The sequence below is a fragment of the Staurois parvus genome, unplaced genomic scaffold, assembly GCF_062004578.1.
Source record: "Staurois parvus isolate SC_StPar_1 unplaced genomic scaffold, SC_StPar_1.0 ptg000867l, whole genome shotgun sequence".
NCBI lineage: Eukaryota > Metazoa > Chordata > Amphibia > Anura > Ranidae > Staurois > Staurois parvus.
The window spans coordinates 504,979-527,862 of record NW_028318663.1 but is presented as its reverse complement, the minus strand read 5'-3'; the positions used below and the strand labels follow the sequence as shown (position 1 = coordinate 527,862).

The 22,884-nt window shown below is 41.8% G+C and overlaps 1 protein-coding gene across 2 annotated transcripts in view; it reads left to right on the top strand.

Annotated features, from left to right (window-relative positions):
- The window catches only part of MGRN1 (mahogunin ring finger 1), a 31,000-nt gene extending 25,395 nt beyond the window's left edge, over positions 1–5,605 (top strand). For both annotated transcript variants that reach the window (XM_089655753.1, XM_089655754.1), the window contains exon 18: positions 1,233–5,605. The gene's annotated coding sequence lies outside the window, so the exon portion shown is untranslated. The remainder of the gene's footprint in view (positions 1–1,232) is intronic.
- The last annotated feature ends 17,279 nt before the right edge of the window (positions 5,606–22,884 follow it).

Here is a 22,884-nt window from a genome sequence, read left to right as displayed (position 1 = left end):
TTGTTTTTTTGATTTTCTGCAGTTGAGTAACGCTTACCGGTCTTGCCCCTCCCTGAGTCTGATGATCACGTAGAAGCTTTACCCTTACACAATATGTAGCCTGAATGCACTTAACATGAGAAAAATGACCAAGGGTCCATGTCACCCTTGTCGTCATAATTTAATTAGGAAGTTGCAAAATGTAATTTGCTCTTTGCTTTAGCAAGGTGTACCTAATAATAATATGGCCATTGAGTAAAGCAAGTCATAAACTGTACAATTTTTTTTTTTTTTTTCCACCATGAGTGTAAAGAATCACTGCTGGCGGCTATAGCAACAAGCAGTGATGATTGTGTTCTGCCAGTAGGGAAGGCTACCCATTGGCAGAACACAATAGCACTGATTGAGGGATTCCCCCATCAACACAATCCTGTTGATGGGGGAATCCCTCCAGCAGTGCTATTGTGTTCTGTCAATGGGTAGCCTTCCCTGCTGGCAGAACACAATGGTCACTGCTTGTTGCTATAGCCAGGGGTGTATTTACCACAAGGCATTTGCCTAGCGCGGCATTTTTCAGGCGGGCAGCACCTCCCCTCAGAAGAAGGGATGACAGAAGGTGACACGCATGCCATGGGAACCAGGTGGGATCCAAGAGGGGCTGCTTGATGGTGTATGTAGAGCCTGACTCCTGTTCCCAGAGATGTCTGGAGCTTTGAGGAGTGCCTTTCTCTCTATCACTGGGGTAGTAGTGGAAGGCTTTCCCGGGTGGTGTTGTCAATGTCAGACTCTATCCGTGGGGGGGGGGGGGGGGGGTGTTGGTCAGTGTCCATTGGGGTAGACTACTTTTGTGTTGCCTAGGGCAGCACAAAACCTAAATACCGCACTGGCTATAGCCGCCAGCAGTGATCGCCTGGTAAAAAAAAATCTGACAGGCTGGTTGTACTGGAGTTGATGGATCCGCCTTCAGTACAACCAGCTTGCCCATGGATGAATCCAATCTCGGCTAGTCCCTGTTGAACTGGTCAAGATCCGATCCATGTAAGGCCGGCTTTAGCGTCGCACTAATCTGTAAAGAAGGGGAGGAGGTATTTAGTCTCCGCTAAAACAGTCAGCCTCCAAACACCTCGGAAATATGACCGTGTGGAGACTTATCAACAGTAACTTTCTAAATTGTTTGAATCTGAAATCTTAAACACGCTGAGTTGGTGACCGGTCCACTTTAATCCATTAATTCACATGTTCTTCTTTTGCAGGCCGTTTTCCCAAATGAGACCAGCGAACAAATTTCCCTGTCCATCCTCCCGTTGATCACGCTTGGTATACCAGAGGGGATTTAAAAAGGATGCCATCCCCTTGTTCTCCAATCATTTACATTCCAGGGGAGGGTGACAGAGACCCGTGCATCCTGCCCCAAATTGTGGTCGCCTTTTAGCGATGCTACACTACGCCGTGCCAGGCTGTGTATATATATGTCAGTTTAGTGCCAGCTTGATGTGCCATGCAGCAGCAGTGTGTGTGTGTTGTGCCAGCCTTATGTATACAGCTGTGTGCCGGCCTGCATGTCCTCATTGCTGTGTGTGTATATATGTTAGTCTGAGGCTCCGATCCCCGTCTTTGGAAGGGGACAGAGCGACAGCTGACCCCTCTTATGGCCCTGCACACTTGCGGGGACTTTTCAGAGCGGAGTACCACATTTACAAGGTCTGTCGCGGCATTATTAGGATGCCTTCCATATAATCTGCACACAGCCCGGTGTATATTGTATGATACATAGTAGACCAGATTTAAAGGGCTGGTTCATTCTACTCCACTAACCAGGGATGGGGATCTGTAAATGACACTTATTTATACCTTTTCGTTTTAAGATTGAAAATCCCAATCTTTGAACTCTGGGTCCCACTTACCTGCTCCTCTCTATTGCCTCCAGTAAAGGGAAGGCATCATAGAGGGGAGCTCCCAATATCGGGGCAGAGGAGGTATCGGGATGTGGTCCTAGAAATCACTTGGGTCTTTCAGGCAGAAGGTATGGAGATTGATGACATGGAGGTGATGGTAGAATTCGTTCTACCCCCACCCCCCACCAATCCTCATCAGCACTTGATAAGTGAATTTAGAGTAGTGTCAATTCCATCCCCACCAATTCCAATCAGCTGGAAATGAATGTGCTTGCCCTTTAAACTGGAGGTCTTTTTTAAATGTTTCTATGAAGGATGTGGAATGGAAGGGTTTCTTGGTGTCTGTCCCCATTTGGGAGATTTACTCTTGCTTCCTGCCCTGGTGATCACCTGTTACCAGAACAGGAAGTGAAGGGAAATCAATGGGTACCCAGATAGCAAGATTGAGATTCTAATCCTTCCCTCTATCCAAGACCCAAATGAGTTAATGTATGGAATTCTGTTTTAAACATACAAGTAACCATTTTGAGAACCCTCCCATGCAGCTTATGTCACTAGGAGAGGCCCCTGTTTATTAAAGGAAACCTGCAAAGAAAAGAGATCTGGGGCTGACCCCTCCTGAAAAGGCTAGTCCCCTGGCTATCATGCTAACTTTTCGGCTGCTTTGAATCCCTGACCCAGAAGAACGTTTGGCTTTGCTGATCTACGTGTCCCAGGTCTGTGATTTTGGGTTTTGAAGCCAGGCCAGGGGTACAGCATGATAGCCAGGCAACTGGTATTTTCATTAAGATCAGCTGTCATGTTTCTCTCGCAACAGCTTTGCTTTATTAATGTCACTATTTTTTAGAGACGCGGCTTCTACTCGGATAATGGCAGTTATATGGATGAGCTTGTTAAAGTGAAACTGTGGGCAAAATATAAAATGACATATATAATATATAGGCTGTCGGATGCGTTAACACTAAAGTGTTTGGTTTATTTTTTCCTGAGTTCTTCCTGTAATTTTTTTTTTTTCCTATTGATCCTGCCAGTAGGTCTGTTATTTTTCCACTTCCTGTAACAATAAAATTGGCAGTTACTGGGATTGGGACAAACCATATACCCCCCCACACTTAAACCAAACCAGTCTTTTATTAAAGCAGAGCTCCAACCTCCTGTAACGAACTAAAAGTCAGCAGCCACTCACCTGTCCCATGATCCAGCGATGTGCTCACCCCAGCTGTTCTTCCCAGCGATGTCCTGCCCTAGGTGCCGACATCTCAACTGTGGGCACCCGGCTGTGACAGCTTGCAGCTTCACAGCCGGGTGCCCACTGCACGTGTGCGAAGAGCGTTGCGCCTTGTGAATGGTCCAGCAGACTGCTGGGACCAGTCACGTGTCCCATAAGACTACGGAGGTGGGGGGGCGACTTCCGCATCCGATCGCCTAGGCGGAAGTGGGCGCGATTACCCTTCAAAATTGGGTACGTGATCCCCAAAAGCTCCCATTTCTTTACCAGGAGCGTGGAAGCTGGCCTAAAAGCAAAACTTGCCCTTTTTTGTGGAGCTCCGCTTTAGGAGAAAAAAAGTATTGTAGCTGCCTAAAGAGTGTTTGTTTTAATTTTTTTTTTTTTTTTTTTAAGTGTTGTGTTAAAAACCGGGCAAAAGCCTTTTTATTTCCTTTGTAAATAACTAATATTTTCTATCAGGAATGTAATACTAGGGTCATTATAAATGAGACATTCTATCTAGATTAGCTTTTTTTAAAAAAAAAACAATAAATGAGACATTCTATCTAGATTATCTTTTTTTAAAAAAAACAATCACTGGCCAAAGTTTATAAAAAAAAAAACAAAACATTTTCTTGTTTTGTAGATTGCATGGGAAATTTACTTTTTCAAGACAATATCACCAAAAGAAAGCCTATCATGTTTTTTAATAAACAAAAATACAATGTATGTTACTTATTTATTGTCCTTATAAACAGGACAAACTATAAAATAAACTGTATACCAGGGGTGGACTTAAAACTCATGGGGCCCCCAGGCAATAGGGGATCATAGGGCCCCTGTTTCCTTGCCCACACTAAAAAAAAAAAAGCCTATAAAAAGGTACCAGGGGCATTTCATGGGGCCCCCTACTGACCCCGGGCCCTCGGGCAGTGCCCTAGTGCTCGAATGGTCATTCTGCCCCTGCTATATACTTTTATCTACAATAACACTAATTTTCTTTTTAAACTAACACATGAAAGTAAAAAGGTATAGGGTTTTTTTTTTTTTTTCCTTTTTAAAACCTCTTTTTGTCTAGATTGTATAGAAATAAAATAAGGTGATTATTGCCAAAAGAAAGCTTTGCATTGTCCCAAAACAAAATATACATTATGTAATACATTTTTATAAGTAATACATTTTATTGATGAGTATTTGGACCCATAGCATAAGAAACAATTGCTTAGGTTCATGTAGGGTTATTGAGCGAGAGAGCTGAACTGGGTTAAAGTCCTTCGAATGACGGCCAAACATACTTTTTATAAATTCTTTGATTTCTTTTCCAATTGATCTCTTCTGATATACTGTAGAAATAATCAGTCTATTCAACAACCCATTCAATCGACATGGCAAACATGAGCAGACATTATTGATTTCTTCTGTTTCCACCATGTAATCTCATAATCTGATCGATTTTTAAAGTGTGATCGTATTCATGATTAAAGTATCTCTGTGCTACCAATCGATGCAAAACGGTTCAGTCATTCTCCACACTGGTTGTTTGGATGATTCTTGAGTGTAAATTGAGTGTAATTCAATTGGAAGGGATGTTTTAGCTATTTGAATGTTTGCGGATCGGATCTAAAAAAAAATACAAAAAAAAACTGCAGCAAGTGTGGCCACCATAAGCCCCGGTTCACATCTGTGCGGGTGGTGCCGCTGCGGATCCGCACAAAAATCCATGCAGACGTGCCACCCACACAGAGGAATGCGGACCCGTGGGCAAGTGCCTTTAATTCTAATGGCACGCCGCCCGCACTGGAAATCGCAACCGCACTGGAAACCGAGGTTCCTGTGTGGGCTGCAGTTTCCAAAGTGCAGGGACTTCTTCCCTGCGTGTCCCGGGGCACGGGAGCCCATTCATGAATGGGCTCTCGTGCACGCGCAAAACGTGGCCCACACGGCCGCATAGACCAGGGCTAAGACTGCATGTCAGTCTAAGACTGTCCACACTGCTGTGCTGTATCACTGCAGAACAAATTGTGTTGTCACCTTGTTAAGGAGAGTTAAAGTAATAGATCTGTTGTCAGGATCACAAGGTAATAAAACTGTTACTGGCAGATTGAGAGAAATTAGAAATTGCCGCGTTTAATAGAAGTGACAGACTGCATAATATATAATTTTTATATAGAATTATTACAATATATCATTTTATTTTTATTTTGCCCATGGTTCCAGTTTAGGACAAACTGCAGTACGCAGTAACTCAGAGCAAGCCGTCAGAATTCCCCTCTCATTGACATGACAGACTTGGGGTCTTCTGGTTTCTCTGGGCTGCTGATCTTTGCACTGATACTGAAAAAGGTCCTTTTTTTAAATGATTAACACTAAAGGTTAGACGGTTGTCTTTATGCTGCAGACATGGAGGTAACACAAATATACTGACTGTACAAAGAATTATTCTGAGATTGAGGAAATCGGAACATTTTTAAAAATGATTTTTGTCCATTTATGCATAATCTGAAATAATAAAAGGTGAAGAAAAGCCTTTTGGCCTGTGTGTAGTTTTTTTTTTCCATGTGTTTACATATTCTGTGACAGTTCTGCTGAGGCTTAAAGTGTTACTAGAGTTAAAAAAAAATGTATATTAAAAAGGCTGCTCTGTGCAATACCACTGTAAAGAGCAGGGGAGTATAGCAAGTTTGTTCTTTTTAATAAAAACACACACACACACACTCGAAAGTTTGGGCACCCCAGCTAAACATTTGTATTAATGCGCATAAAGAAGCTAAGGAAAGATGGAAAAATCTCCAAAAGGCATCAAATTACAGATTAGACATTCTTATAATATGTCAACAAAAGTTAGATTTTATTTCCATCATTTATACTTTCAAAATAACAAAACAAAAAAAAATGGCGTCTGCAAAAGTTTGGGCACCCTGCAGAGTTAATATCCTGTACTGCCCCCTTTGGCAAGTATCACAGCTTGTAAACGCTTTTTGTAGCCAGCCAAGAGTCTTTCAGTTCTTGTTTGAGGTATCTTTGCCCATTCTTCCTTACAAAAGTCTTCCAGTTCTTTGAGATTTCTGGGCTGTCTGTCACAGACGGCTCTTTTAAGGTCTATCCAAAGATTTTCAATTATGTTGAGGTCAGGAGATTGTGAAGGCCATGGCAAAACCTTCAGTTTACGCCTCTTGATGTAATCCCCCGTGGATTTCAAGGTGTGTTTAGGATCATTATCCATTTGTAGAAGCTATCCTCTCTTTAACTTCAGCTTTTTCACAGATGGCATCAAGTTACCATCCAAAATTTGCTGAAATTTTATTGAATCCATTTTTCCTTCTACTCGTGAGATGTTCCCTGTGCCACTGGCTGCAACACAACCCCAAAGCATGATTGATCCAACCCCATGCTTCACAGTTGGACAGAGGTTCTTTTCATTAAATTCTGTGCCCTTTCTTCTCCAAATGTACCTTTGCTCATTCCGGCCAAAAAGTTCAATTTTAACCTCATCGGTCCACAGAACTTGTTTCCAAAATGCATCAGGCTTGTCTATATGTTCATTTGCAAAGTTCAAACGATGATTTTTGTGGTGAGGACATAGAGGTTTTCTTCTGATGACTCTTCCATGAAGACCATATTTGTACAAGTATCTCTTTATAGTGGAATAGTGTACCACAACTCCAGTGTCTGCTAGATCTTTCTGGAGGGATGGTGCAGTCAAACGTGGGTTTTGAATTGTTTTTCTCACAATCCTGCGAGCTGTTCTGTCTGATATTTTTCTTGGTCTTCCAGATCTTGCTTTAACTTCCACTGTTCCTGATGACTGCCATTTCTTAATTACATTCCGAACAGAGGATATTGACATCTGAAAACGCTTTGCTATCTTCTTATAGCCTTCTCCAGCTTTGTGAGCGTCAACTATTTTCAGTTTCAGTTTTCTAGACAACTGCTTAGAAGAACCCATGGTGCTGATTGTTGGGGCAAGGTCAGATGAGTCCGGGCATTTAAAACCTTTGAGATTGACATCACCTGGTCTTCCCAGACGATGATTGAGAACAATCCATGACACTGGCAGGTCTCAGCTTTGCAAAGGGGGCAGTGCATGCTATAAATTCTGCAGGGTGCCCAAACTTGCAGACGCCATTTTTTTGTTTTCTGTTATTTTGAAAGTGTAAATGATGGAAATAAAATCTAACTTTTGTTGACATAAGAATGTCTAATCTGTAATTTGATGCCTTTTGGAGATTTTTCCATTTTTCCTTGGCTTCTTTATGCACATTAATACAAATTTTTAGCTGGGGCACTAATTGCACAAAATGTCACTAAACACTAATGCAAAAATGTAGAAAAAAAGCTGAAAAACTCACGTTTTTTAAACATGACTTCACACAGCTAATGTTACCAGCGTAATCAAAACGCCCCGTGTGCATGAGGGCTTAGTGTCCTGCAACAGTAACTGAATCTACCTAGATTTTCTAGCCGCTTTTACTATCTTCAGTTGAAATTATTTAAGTGTGTATACACCCATGTTGTCCCAAAGATTGACCACACCATTAATGTACCCAAAGTATGAACCAAACTTTAGCACATTTGGCTTTCAAGACAATGCAATTCTATAATGATCCATCCAAAATGATCATATACAGATCAGGAAGGAGGCAGCTATGGTCCCTTCTGCATGGGATTTAGTTTGTATTTTTGTCCAGTATTTTGCATAGTAATGACACTTACAGCAGGTAGAGCATACAACGTGGTACACTGAAAGACTTCTTATGTTCAGAATATTTATAATGTGCCGATGATGATTGTAAAATTACCGCTCTAAAAAAACAGCACCTAAGAGACAGATTAACAGGTACAACCACACAAATAATTCATTGTATCCTGTGGGTCTGATTACATTAAATGTTTACAATACCAAATCATTATTCTTTTTTTAACCTTTAACATTAAAGTGTCATCATACCATGCTGGTTATACAAAGTAGAATGTATTAGGCCACCAAGTCCACCTTTTACACTAATACCGACTGTAAGAATAGAGAATCTATAGTATTCAACCTCTGGCTGGCAAGTTTACACATTTTATTGTCTCAGAACATTGATGCACAATGAATTAAACAAACAGGGAGGGAAGGCCATAGAATGGACTTTATAGGCACTGCAACAATGTTCATTAAAATTGTTACTTTACTATCCATAAAGTAACAATTGTAATGAACATTGTTGCAGTGCCTATAAAGTCCATTCTATGGCCTTCCCTCCCTGTTTGTTTAATTCAATAGTTTTATTAGGGCGTGGCACTTGGGAACTTTGTATATATCCTCACAGTCACCACTCTGTCATAGGTTTATTTTTTATTTTGATGCAGGCCAGCTGAAAAAGACTCTTTCATACTGGAGTGTACACAGATTTCTGGAAAATGATTGAAATAAATTACAATGAAAATGTAACTAATTGCAGAAGCATACATCCCTTGAAGTCTGTAGGTGCACTTTTGGCATTTAATGTTCCACGGGCAGCTCCATGGAGAGTGCAAAATCTGGTGCAGCTCTGTATAGAAACCAATCAGCTTCCAGGTTTTATTGACAAGGCTTAATTGAACAAGCTGAGGTTGGCTACTGAGGTTGGCAGAAGAAGCTGATTGGCTACCATGCACAGCTACACCAGATTCTGATTGCTCCAGTTTTAGTAAATCTACCCCCATGAGTCTTACATAGTTACATAGTCTGGCTGAAAAAAGACAAAAGTCCATCCAGTTCAACCATTAAAAAAAAAGTTATAATCCTACACCCACAGTTGATTCAGAGGAAGGCAAAAAAACACAGCAAAACATGACCCAATTTGCTCCTGCAGGGGACAAAATTCCTTCCTGATCCCCTGAGAGGCAATCAGATTGCTCCAGTTTTAGTAAATCTACTTCAGTGGTTCTCAGCCTTCCTAATGCCACAACCCTTTAATACAGTTCCTCATGTTGTGGTGACCCCCAACCATAAAATTATTTACCCAGTAATTATAATTTATGAAGTGTCGTTTTACCTCCAATACTGCTGCTTTCAACACAGTAGCTGCTTTCTACACAGTAGCTGCTCTTTACACATTGGAAATATGTGTTTTCTGATGGTCTTAGGCGATCCCTGTGAAAGCGTTGTTTGACCCCCAAAGGGGTCGCGACCCACAGGTTGAGAACCACTGATCTACATCCATGAGTCTGTGTAGATAGGTCAATATCAACTTTTCCAATCTGGACAATGCAATTGTTCCCATTCCTCTTCTCAAACTCTGTAATTTCCCATATGGATTGTAAGTGAACAGCCTTTTTAAGTCCAGACACGAATGATCTATCGGATGGCGATCTGGACTCCAACTTTTCCATTCCAGGACTTTAACAATATTCTTTGCAATATATTTTTGTTTGGTTTTAGATTTATGTTTGGGTTAATTGTCTTTGATTTAAAAAAAAAATGTTAAAAAAAAATGCCCCAAAAACATCTCTTCCATTTAAATCAATTAAACATGCCTGACATGTGCCTCAAAAATGCCTCTGAGAAGCATTTTTGGTGCAGTTTTCAATCCACGTGTTCTGTAAAAATGCTCAGAAAGCGTGGCAAAAAAAGTGTATTTTTTTTTTCTAACAATTTGCATCTGAAAAATTGCTGCGTGAGTACTATGTGACATAAAAGATTGCAGCATCCACCATTTTATTCACTACGATGTCTGCTTTAAAAAATATATAATGTTTGGGGGTTCAAAGTAATTTCCTAGGAAAAATTCAGATTTTTTTTTATGTGAACAAAAGGTTTCAGTAAAGGCTTGGTCTTCAGGTGGTTAGAAGAGTGAGTGATGTGTGACATAAACTTATAATGCTTTTTTTTTTTACACACAATTGTCATTTAAATGATTTACTGCTCACACATTCCATGGGTATATGTGGAATTACACCTCAAAATACATTCTGCTACTTCTTCTGAGTATGGGGGTACCACATGTGAGAGACATTTTGGCAGTCTAGCCAAGTACAGGACCCCAAAATCCAATAAGCACCTTCAGGCTTTTAAAGGGCTTTATTTCCTCATTACACTTCCTGACTAACTTTCGGAGGCCCTGAAATGCCAGGATTGCACCAAACCCCCCCAAATGACCCCTTTTTGGAAAGTAAACACCGCAAGGAATCTGATAAGAAGCATGGGGAGTATTTTGCAGATCTCATTTGTTGCCACAAGTTTTTGGAAAATGAAGAAAGAAAACAAAAACATATTTTTTCTTTTCTTTTTTTATATTTCAAAACCTTGTGAGAAAAAATTAGATCTGCAAAATACTCACCATGCCTCTTCTTAAATTCTTTGGGGTGTCTACTTTACAAATTGTGGGAGGTTTTGGTGCTATCCTGGCATGTCAGGGCCTCCGATACTGTGATAGGTAGTGAGGAAGTGAAATGAGGAAGTTACGCACCTTCAGGCTTTCAAAATGGTCATTGGATTTCAGGCTCCTGTATGTGGCTAGGCTCCCAAAAAGTCTCATGTGTGGTATCCCCATACTCGGTAGAAGTAGCAGAATGTATTTTGGGGTGTAATTCCACATATACCCATGGCTTTTGTGAGCAATATATCATTTAAGTGACAACTTTGTGTAAAAAAAAAAGGTTTTGTAATTTTCTAAAAACTTGTGGAAAATAAAATCTTCCATGGACTCAATATGCCTCTCAGCAGATAGCTTAGGGTGTCTATTTTGCGAAAAGGGGTCATTTGGGGGTGTTTGTACTGTCCTGGTATTTTAGCACCTCAAGAAATGTGATGAGCAGTCAGAAAGTTAAAGCTGTGTAAATTCCATTATTTATACCAGCGTTTTTCAACCACTGTGCCGCGGCACACTAGTGTGCCGTGAGATATTGTCTGGTGTGCCGTGGGAAAAATTCCAATTTCATCTGTAACATGTGGCTTCGGCTCACAAATAGACCAATCATTAGAATCTAATGATTCAGTGGTCGGCAAGCCGCGGCTCGCGAGCCACATGCGGCTCTTTACCCAGTCTAATGCGGCTCTTCTGTGTGCCGGGCGCCTGCTCCCCTCCCTCCTCTCGGTCGGCCGCTCCCCTGCCTCCTCTCGGTTGGCAGCCCCAAAAGTCCGCGCGGACCTTTTAATCCGGCTTGCGGATGTGGCTGTCAGGATGTGTGTAGGCGGGGCAGCGTGCCGAACGTGAGGGGAGGGGAGCTAGGCTCCTCTCACAGTCCGCCCTGAAGACCCGAACGGCGCGGGAAGACAGCGAGAGGAACGCAAAAGGTAAGTGAATTGACACGGGGGACTTGGCTTACTAGAAGGGGGGGGGGGGGGGAATAGTACTGTGGGGGATGAAATACTATATGAGGGATGAATTACTTTATGAGGGATGAAATACTATATGGGGGGATGAAATACTATATGGGGGATGAATTACTATATCAGGGATGAATTACTATATGAGGGATGAAATACTATATGGGGGGATGAAATACTATATGGGGGGATGAAATACTATATGAGGGATGAAATACTATATGGGGGGATGAAATACTATATGAGGGATGAAATACTATATGGGGGATGAATTACTATATGAGGGATGAATTACTGTATGAGGGATGAAATACTATATGGGGGGATGAAATAATTATAAAATAATTTCTTTGTGTTTGATTACTATTCAAGAGAATTACTTTATATATAGTCAATATAGGCACAGAGGTAATTTTTTTTAACATTTTCTAATGGTGGTGTGCCTCGTGATTTTTTTCATGAAAAAAGTGTGCCTTTGCACAAAAAAGGTTGAAAAACACTGATTTATACCATAGTTTGTAGACGCTATAACTTTCACACAAAGCAATCAATATACACTTATTGGGATTTTTCAACCAAAGATATGGAGCAGAATACATTTTGGCCTAAATTTATGACAAAATTTGAGTGTATACTCAGTATCTTGGAAGCTGTTTTGGATCCAAAGGAAGCTAATATCCTCTGGGCTGGTGTCCTTTTCTGATGCCTTGTGGTGGAATTGGAAATTGATCTTCAATTAAAATCTTTTTTTCCCCACCCTGTCCTTGCTACCTGAATTGCAATATTTAACAGATGGATGTTTGATGCCCATTGTTTCCTCTCCTATGATTTTGGACATATAGGTCAATTAGATCCTTGTTAGGTTATACCTATATATTCTTCTAAAACATTGAACAGATGGATGTGTGCCCCCTCTGTATGTACCATACCATACCATGCCTTTTCAACATTTTCAACACTTGTGAGGTACCACTGTGACCGTCAGAGTGAGAGCAAATATTTTAGTGTCAGAGCTTGCAGTTGACTCTAACCTGCTGAGTAGAAAAGGCGTAATCTACAAGGTATCTGCTTTTAGAAAACATGTAATGTTCTGGGAGATTTAAGTAATATATGGCCAAAAATGTAGACTCTACATGTGCTCATGTGAAAAAAAACAAAAAAACTACTCTAGAGCAAAAACGTTTAATTTAAGGGGTCCATCAGATATCCATCTCCCCCCCCACTTGAATGAGCCAGGGTACATAGTATAAATCCAGCATCAATCACGATGATCGTCAACCACCAATAATCATCTGCTTGATCGTTGAAAGGAAAAAAATCCCATTGATATACTTTACTGTCTGCTCGTGCTGCACATGACAGCACCCCAGAGTTGTCAATAGATTTAAATACAAGGGGGCAGAGATTTGGTGACATCACTGGCAAAATATAGACAAGACCATATTTGGTCTTTGGCCATGGCCATATTTGGTCAGTGATGTCACCACCCCCCCTTGCCCCTTTGCTAACATGGTTTGGGATTCCCAGCCATGCAAGTGAATGGGGATGGTGATGTCACTGGTAAGGATTTGACGGGGCCTGTAATAATATTGCTATTATACATGACATTCTTCTGAACACCTTAACAACCAGGGCTTGGTCCAAACACAAAGCTCAACCATAATCATGAACTTTGATCCTGATTTTGACCTTGACACTGACCCTGACACTAAGCTAGACCAAGCCCTCATCTAGCCTTTTTATCTTTATTTTTTGCACCCTTTTTTTGTTTACAACATTTCTCTGGGTTGGAGAAAAAAATGCAATGTCTTTATTGAATGATGATTGTGACAGCCAATCCCAGGCTATAACATGTGATTGAAAGCTTGTCCTTGAAGCTTCCAATCATTATTGAGCTGTTAATGGCAGCCTGGTCCCCATGCTGGGAATGCACTATGGAGCACGCTTCCAGCAAAATCACCAGAGAGCATCATCAGAAAAAGGCCCACTTCCAAGTCTCTGCATATATGTGTCAGCTCAGTGTAAAAGGATTATTAAAAATATAATTTATGGAAATGTAAACAATTTACCCCAATGTAAACCAATCATGCCATCTGCTCCTATTGCAAAATGACAGATCCTGGAACAAACTGCTGGGGATCCCAGGTGATGTCATTGACTATATGGTCATAGGCTAAATATGAGCCTGATTTGCTTCCCACTAATCACTGTGACAAAAACAAGCCTGATCAACATGTTGGAGGAAGTGTGGGTAAAGTTGGGCCCTTGAGCTTCTTCAGAAGGACCTTCTAAACCTTTGCTAGTGCACTATAAAGTCGGAGCTTTCTGGTAACAGCCTGCAGTATATTTGCATATCAGTGCTCCTAATGCCCTCACTGAGTGATGTCTTTGGATATATATATAGTACAGTATATGTTAGAGATAGGCCATCGCACCCGCCTGTGGGGATATTGGCTCAGGTGTAATGCATGAAACAAAAGTATGAAGTATATGCAGCAGGCAGTGAGTGCCCTCAACTGGACTTACAACAGGAAGAATTTCCCAGTGTAGTTTAATTAATGCCAACGTTTCGGTGGGGCACAGCCCTATCTGTACATGTATATACTCTCACCGGCCACTTTATTAGGTACCCCTGTTCAATTGCTTGGTAATCAGCCAATCACATGGCAGTAACTCAATGCGTTTAGGCATCTAGATGTGGTAAAAACGACTTGCTGAAGTTCAAACCAAGCATCTGAATGGGGAAGAAAGGGGACTTAAGTGACTTTGAATGTGGCATGGTTGTTGGTACCAAACAGGCTGCTCTCAGTATTTGAAAAACTGCTGATCTACTGGGATTTTCACACACAACCATTTCTAGGGTTTACAGAGAATGGTCCGAAAAAGAGAAAATATCCAGTGAGCGGCAATTGTGTGGACAAGAATGCCTTATTGATGTCAGATGTCAGAGGAGAATGGGCAGACTGGTTACTGTGACATTCAGATGGTAGGGTCAGAATTTGGCATAAACAACATGAAAGCATCCTGCGTTGTATCAATGGTGGTGATGTAATGGTGTGGGGAATATGTTCTTGGCACTAGCAAGGTGTGCCTAATAAAGTGGCCGGAGAGTGTATTTTACACGTACAATTAATTACGATGTGGAATAAAAATGTCATTTGTGAGTCCAATTACATTGAATTAATCTTTGTTTACCTCCATGTGGGAGACGCGAACCACTGCTGGGAAATGTTACCACTGGGGCCTCTAATAATGGCTGGAAGATGTAAGATGATGCAATACAAAACTAAAATTACAGTGTTTATTGTGGATGAATTTTAAGAACTTAATAAGATTTTGAAAATGCCAAAAACTAAGTGTAAGATTTGGCTGATGATTGATTAGGACAAAAGCAAATCCTGTATGTACACATTTTCAGCTGGTGGTTATGATATTTATTACAGAGAAAGGTTTAAAAGAATGAGTATATAGACATCAATAGATGATAAACAACATTGCAGAACTGAACATTTCTTAGATCAGAATAGAATAAAATGAATAGAAGATAACAGAAAAGATAAGGAGAAGCAAGAGATGAATATGGTTTTATTCAAGAAAAAGATTTTTATTTTCTGCATTCACCACACATACAATAATCTGCCTCTAATGCTGAGTATCATATGCCCTGCTGACTGAGGATTACCGGACAAATCTTACATTATGGATCCTCAGGGCTTTTTATCTCAGGGATTAGGTGCAGGAACTCCCCCCTTCTGAGTCACCCTTGTCTCCGCCTCCTACCCACCTCCCAGCACTGTCCCTTGGTTCCACGTCCTACCCAACTCCAAGTAACGCCCCATTTAGGGAAAACTGAATCACGTATGATCTTGTAGTGCTAAATAATCTGTATGGAATTTGTTAATGATAACAAGAAAAAAGGTAAAATAGATCCCCTGCAGCCAGCAACAATATACCTCTCCCGACAACAATAGATCCCCCATCAACACTAGACCCCCACCAGCAACAACAGATCTCTAAGCCCTCCAGCAGTCAGCAATAATGGAGCCTTACCTCAACAGTAGATCCCTGTCAGCAACAAATGACCCCCAGAAACATAAGATCCCCCTAGCAACAACAGATCCCCCACCAGCAACAATAGACCTCCACTCAAAAATAGATCCTCTCCAGCAACAATAGATCCCCTAGAAACAAGCATCAATACACTCCAGCACACCCTAGCAGTCTTTACTATCACATGCATCCAGTGTTGGGGTGCCGGAACTGCATTCCCCCTCGTTCCCATTGAAAAAAAGCCCTGTGGATACTACAGGCAGCACTCTTCTTCTGCACTTGAAATTTTCATCTAGTGTACAGTGCAGGGATTGTGTCATTTACTCTCCTCTTCTTCTCCCCCATCCACTCACATAAGGTTGTGTGTTCATTTAACAGAATTCAAGGCATCCTGTGAATGGACAAAGGGAGATCCTGTTGTTTACCAGCCCCTCCTCCCCCTTGTACATTCATAGAATCACAAGAATCAAAATCTTTATATGAGTCAAGTATATATACTGATAGATACCATGCCCCCCCCCCCAAAAAAAACAACAACAATACCACAGTTATGAAAGAACACAATGAGTGGTTGATACTGATCAGTCACTGAGTTCATTCAGGAAAGGAAGGGCCTGGTAAATGTGACATATTTACCGGACTCTTCCCCCACCTCTCCATCTTGAAGGATCCTATTGTGTGCTAGCAGCTGCCGGTGGAAAGGAGAGGAGGGAAGCCAGCAGCACTGCAGGGGTGGGGGCACACAGGGGCCCTGGGCAAAAGGGGAAACGTATGGTGCACAGGGAGGCTGATCAGGTGCAATGGGAGGCAATTACTGGAATCGATCCCCTGTGTTGTTCTCTCTGCATCAGCTGAAAGCCAACAGAGGGAAAGGAGAAGAAGGCAGCTTTCAGCTGCTGCAGAGAAAGCCATACAGGGGATCGGTTCAAGTAACTGACACCCCCCCCCCCCACCGTGCCAATCACCCTGCCTGCCCACATCCAATTCACCCAGCTGCCTGGGCCCCCCTGCTGGTTTGGGCCCCATACAGGAGGACTGGTGGAACCCCCTTATCCATGGCCCTGTATATACATACAGTGTGGTGCTACTTGCAATTGCATGGTGTAATGTTAAATGCATATTTGTTCTGAAAGCATGAAGTACTGGTTCATTGTCAGACAAGATCTTGAATGAGACATTAAGGTGTATTATTTGAGAGACAATAATCACAAATATTGTACAGTGACTGTACAGTGCAGCTTCAGATGGCAACAAGCATCAGCTGTTATCTGGAACTGCAAAAGAGTTACACTATAACCACCCCCAAGTCCAGCAATTTGTCCTTGTGCTGCCATCCCTATCCTATATTGGGTGTTGTTGGAGGAGTATGTATGCAATAATATATAATAAGAAGAATGGGAGAAGGAAGTCGGTGTAAAATGCAACCTCTTTAAGCAAGTTCCAGGCAACCTTGGTTCTTTTCCAGAGAGGGAGGTGTTCATTGATTGCCAGCAACAGATTGCCGCCCAACAACAATATGCCTAGATTGTAAGCTTGAAAGAGTAGGGCCCTCTTACCCCTCATACGCTGTCTGTTTTTGTTGTACTGAGCCATGTGTTGTCCTCCTATTGTACAGCGCTGAGCAAACCCTTTGGCGCTATATAAACTCGATGTAATAATAATAATAATAATGCATTAACCTCCCTGGTGGTCTGATTATTTCAGATTTTTGGTGCTGAAAGCGGTACATTATTTTGCATGGAAATATGTAGTTTTTTATTGTAAGCTGTAATTTTTAGGAATAACTCACTGAAATCTGTCTGAACAAGAGTCTATTAAACATCCCGGGGATGATAAAATTTGAAACACGAAATCATAAATTATAATTTAATAAATAATCATAAAAAATAATAATATAATAATATTACATTTAATTCAATAATATAATCAAACCAAAAACACTGAAATTTGAAATATAGCGCCAAGTTCGCACAGCGCTGAGCAAAGTCGCAAAATTGTTTTCAGTGTCTGATGAGGAATTTCCCCCACGAATCATTATCACTCAATTCTGCAAGTGGTTCTGATTTACTATCGCTGTTCTCTAGCTGGTCTAAACCCGCTTTTGACCTAAAGGGACACTTTTTGGACGCCATGGACATTTCTAAGTTTCCAGACAGAAAGAACAGTAAAAATGCAAAGTGAAATGGGTTGAAACAGCAATGTTTTACTATGTAAAATCGTTTTGAAAAAAATGACATTTTTTTTATATTTTCAAATTTCCCGCCGCCGCCGGCAGTGCCCGTACGTCCCGATGTCACATGGACCGGAACACAGGAGCCGGATGCCAGCATCAGCCGGAGGAGATGGCCGGGGACGCTGCAGGGGACACATCACGGGAGCAAAGGACAAGGTAAGCTCTGCAGGACTCCCTATGCAGCGCCGCATGGTAAGCCCGAGTGTAGCTCAGGGTTACCGCTTTTGGTTCAGACATTTTACCCCGAGCTACACTCGGGAATACCGTTAGGGAGGTTAGTCAAAAGCCCTTCAGAAAACGAAGTTCTTCTGTTCATGACTGTAGAAAGCAGAGTCATGGATAAGGCAGTGCTGCCAGCTTCCCTCCTCTCCTTCCCAACAGCAGCTGCAAGCACACAATAGCATTCTGCAAGATGGAGAGTGCGGGATGGGTCCGGTAAATATATCCTCTTTACCAGCCCCTTCCTTTACTGAATGAACACAATGAATGATTGGTACCACTCACTCAGTGTGTTCATTCATAACTGACGCATAGTAGACTTTTTTTTTAGGGGGACCTATAAGGCTGGCTTTATGGGGCTCCGTAATTTCCAACAGCAGCCCTGGTAGCGAGGATATAGTCACTCCACACGTCCAGCATATATGTCAGATCTATACAGTATATGCACTTTGAGGCCAAGTGGAATCCATGGTTCGTGTTTCGTCTTCCTTCCACAGACTGATACTATTTTATACTCTGCAGTTGGTTTTTTCTGTTATTCCATTTGGTTTATGCCATGGGAACTCTATGCACCTTTATACTTTTTCACCTGTTGGATGCAACCCTATCTAAGCTACTACTTTATTGCGCCCTGAAATTGCCTTCTGTTATGCTCCTTTTTTGGAAAGTCTTTTTTTTTAATTTTTATGTCTTTTTGTTCTGTTTTTTGGTACTGTGTACATTATTAGGGTGTGATGGAAATGGATTGTTTGACACTATTTCTATGTAACTTTTTTGACTGTATCCACTGTACTTATTTTTTTTGTACCATTTATATTAAAGGTTTGTAAACAAAAAAACAATCTATATATGCGCATGGGCATGCATCCATATACACTATAACCTAAACCATTTCTTCTATCATCCTCTCCTTGATATACTCATTTTCTCTCACTTAGTAAAATGTGGAGGAAGCCTATTGGTATCAAACATTTTGGAGCTTGATGTTTAGTCAGGTTTTTCTTTAAAATGCCTAAAATCTTTTATGTTGTTTGTATTACACTAGACTCTAGAGCAGAGGAGACGTGTTCTCTGGAGTGAGCAATCACGCTTCTCTGTCTGGCAATTCAATGGGCGTGTCTGGGTTTGGCAGTTGCCAGGAGAAAACTACTTGCCTGACTGCAATGTGCCAAGTGTAAAGTTTGGTGGAGGGGGGATTATGGTGTGGGGTTGTTTTTCAGGGGTTGGGCTTGGCCCCCTAGTTCCAGTGAAGGGAACTTTTAAGGCGTTAGCATACCAAAACATTTTGGACAATTTCATGCTCCCAGCTTTGTGGGAACAGTTTGGGGATGGCCCCTTCCTGTTCCAACATGACTGCGCACCAGTGCACAAAACAAGGTCCATAAAGACATGGATGAGCCAGTTTGGGGTGGAGGAACATGACTGGCCTGCACAGAGTCCTGACCTCAACCCCATAGAACACCTTTGGGATGAATTAGAGCGGAGACTGCGAGCCAGGCCTCCTCCCCCGACATCAGTGCCTGACCTGACAAATGTGCTTCTGGAAGAATGGTCCAACCTTCCCATAGACACCCTCCTAAACCTTGTGGACGGCCTTCCCAGAAGAGTTGAAGCTGTTATAGCTGCAAAGGGCGGGGCCAACTCAATACTGAACCCTATGGACTAAGGCTGGGGGGCCATTAAAGTTTGTGTGTGTGGAAAGGCAGGCCGACCAATACTTTTGGGAATATAGTGTATGTATATTAAATAAATAAATATATAAACACACACACAATCATGCACAAAGCCACAATTAATAAACAACAGACAAATATCATCAATTAGAAATGTTGTATTGCAGTTTGAGGTAATAAATGTGTCACATTGTCTCATATAACATATATTTTTATTTTGGAACCGGTTACATCTCTCTTCAGCTTTTAAATCCCCCATGAAACAGTTGTTAGATAATATCATTTTAGACCATAACAAGAAAAGGATTTGGAAAATATCATTGGCCCATTGCGCACTTTGTAGTTCTGCTCAGTCCCCACAAGGATAGTGAATATTGGGTAGACAATCTGATATGAACAAATGAAAAATAGTGCAGCAATCCTTCACATATAATACATTATCAAATAATACAGTGAAGTAAATAGTGAAAAAACATTATCATTACATATAAATCCTGTGACATAAACAGTGAACAATATATACAAATACATGAAAGTCTTTGTGTGAAAATCAACAAATCCCAAAGTCCATAAATGAATGTTCTCCAGAATAACAATGTGATAAGATATAGATAGTGGCGTTCTCTGTACGCTCCATTCATCTTCCACAGGGTGAAGCCATTCCATCGCTGGTATTGTCAGCTGTGCCCTCACCTGTTCAGGTAGAGCCCATATAGTAGCAGAGGTCATATACAGCCGGGTAACTCATCCTCAGGACTTTCCTCTGCAGCTCATTTCTACTCCTCCAGTTTATCATCAGCAAGGTAAGGCTCACATTTAAGGCTCATTCACACCCTGGTGCAGAGACGTCAGTATTTCTGCACGTGTTCTGCAAGAGCACAATGTACTGGATTTTTTGCTCCGTAAGATGCACTTTTTTTCCCCCCAAAACATGGGATAAAATGACTGTGCATCTTATGGAGCATCCGGCCAAGTATTTCCGCCACCGCCGCCATGTTAGAATACCGGGCAGGCCACTAGGCTCTACTGTGCAGAAGAACCCGCTCCTTGGTCCTACCTGTTCCTTGGTCCTACCTGTTCCTCAATCCAGCGGTGTCCTGCTTCCATTGGTCGTCTTTGCTCCCCGGCGCCGGCATCTTCAGTGTGGGCACCCGGCTGTGACAGCTTGCAGCTTCACACTGGGCATGAATGTGAAGCTCTGCGCTTTGTGAATGGCCCCGTAGTCTTGTGGGACCTGTCACATTTCCCACAAGACTACGGGGAGGGAGGACAACTCCGCGGAAGTGGGAGCAGGTACCTGTCAAATTTGGGTACCTGCCCCCCTCCTTCTCTGCAAAGATCTGCAGTCTCTGGTCATCTCCTGTACTGTGTCCGCAGTCTCTGGTCATCTCCTGTACTATGTCCGCAGTCTCTGGTCATCTCCTGTAATAAGTCTGCAGTATCTGGTCATCTCCTGTACTATATCCACAGTCTCTGGTCATCTCCTGTACTATATCCACAGTCTCTGGTCATCTCCTGTACTATGTCCGAAGTCTCTGGTCATCTCCTGTAATATGTCCGCAGTCTCTGGTCATCTCCTGTACTATGTCTGCAGTCTCTGGTCATCTCCTGTACTATGTCTGCAGTCTCTGGTCATCTCCTGTACTATGTCTGCAGTCTCTGGTCATCTCCTGTACTATGTCCGCAGTCTCTGGTCATCCCCTGTACTGTGTCCGCAGTCTCTGGTCATCCCCTGTACTGTGTCCGCAGTCTCTGGTCATCTCCTGTACTGTGTCCGCAGTCTCTGGTCATCTCTTGTACTATGTCCACAGTGTCTGGTCATCCCCTGTACTGTGTCCGCAGTCTCTGGTCATCCCCTGTACTGTGTCCGCAGTCTCTGGTCATCCCCTGTACTGTGTCCGCAGTCTCTGGTCATTTCCTGTACTGTGTCCGCAGTCTCTGGTCATCTCCTGTATTGTGTCCGCAGTCTCTGGTCATCTCTTGTCCTGTACTATGTCTGCAGTCCATTGGTTCAGATTTTTTTTTTCTTGTTTTCCTCCTCTAAACTCTAGGTGCGTCTTATGGTAAGGCACACCTTATGGAATAAAAAATACGGTAATCAGTTGTTCTCTATGTGTCCTGTTCACACCACAACAGTTTTTCTGCACAGGAATCTGCAACGTGTATAAAACTCATTGAAGCCGCATGAAAACTGATGTCTCTGCAAGTGAAATCTGCGCTTCAGTTTCCATCAGTTTTTCTGCATGTATGGTGTGAACGAGGCTCTACTGAAATCAAACAGCAGCATCCGTGTAAAGAATAGTGTTCCTAAACCTCTGCAAAGTCCGGCTGTGTTCCCACCCACTGTGATGACATCACAGTCCTGCCCACCTGACACATTTATTCCAATCAGGACTTTTTCAAAGGTAGGAGGAGGCAGAGACACATCACGCTATAAATATTCACATATCAAAACGTTTCCTTAAGGAATGGATTTGCTCTATACCTCAACCCAAACCAAAATTGTCTACACTCAACAAGTGTGAATAAACTATGTATCCAAAAACACACTATTACTAGATCTAGACTTACAAATTCTGCTTATTAATTAAAAGGCAAAACACGTTGAACACAAAGATACACCCATCCAAATCTAACAAGACATGTCTAAGGACCAATGATGTATCCCCAAATTATATCTGTATACCTAATGGCTGTATATTCCAATCAAAGATACTTTTAGTTACCAATCAACACTGGGAGCTCTCAGAGATAAAGGGACAGTTTGAAAGAGATAGATGAAGTGGCCTTGAGTTAGATTATCAGCATGCTGGACAATTGTTCACACAAACCATCCTCACACAAACCAGCTCAAAGTAAATGACCAAAAATGAGTTGAATAGAATAAATGATGATGAAGACTTGACAATGTATTGTAGATTAAAAAGCCAAACTGACTCCAATGTTTCTTGTGCTCCAAATCAGAAACATTGGAATCAGTTTGGCTTTTTAGTCTACAATTTGCGTACGCTCGGCACCAAAGAGTTAATCATTAGAGCTACCAGTATATGTGCTAATAGCTGTATCCTATTTAAACAGAGACCAACTGTTTATAAGACCCACAAATCAGAACATACTGAGCCCACTACAGTATTCCAAGTATCTAAGACCCTAACTAAAATTATTATGCACCTCACTGGTATAAACAATCATTTTTTATCAATGGCATCAATTCATTGTCATTGTGTACTATCATAATAGCTGTGAATGGCCCAGACTGTACCATGTAATCACTGTGACCAATCACAAAGATCATCACAATAGTACACAATGAATGGCTATAAATGAAAGTCATT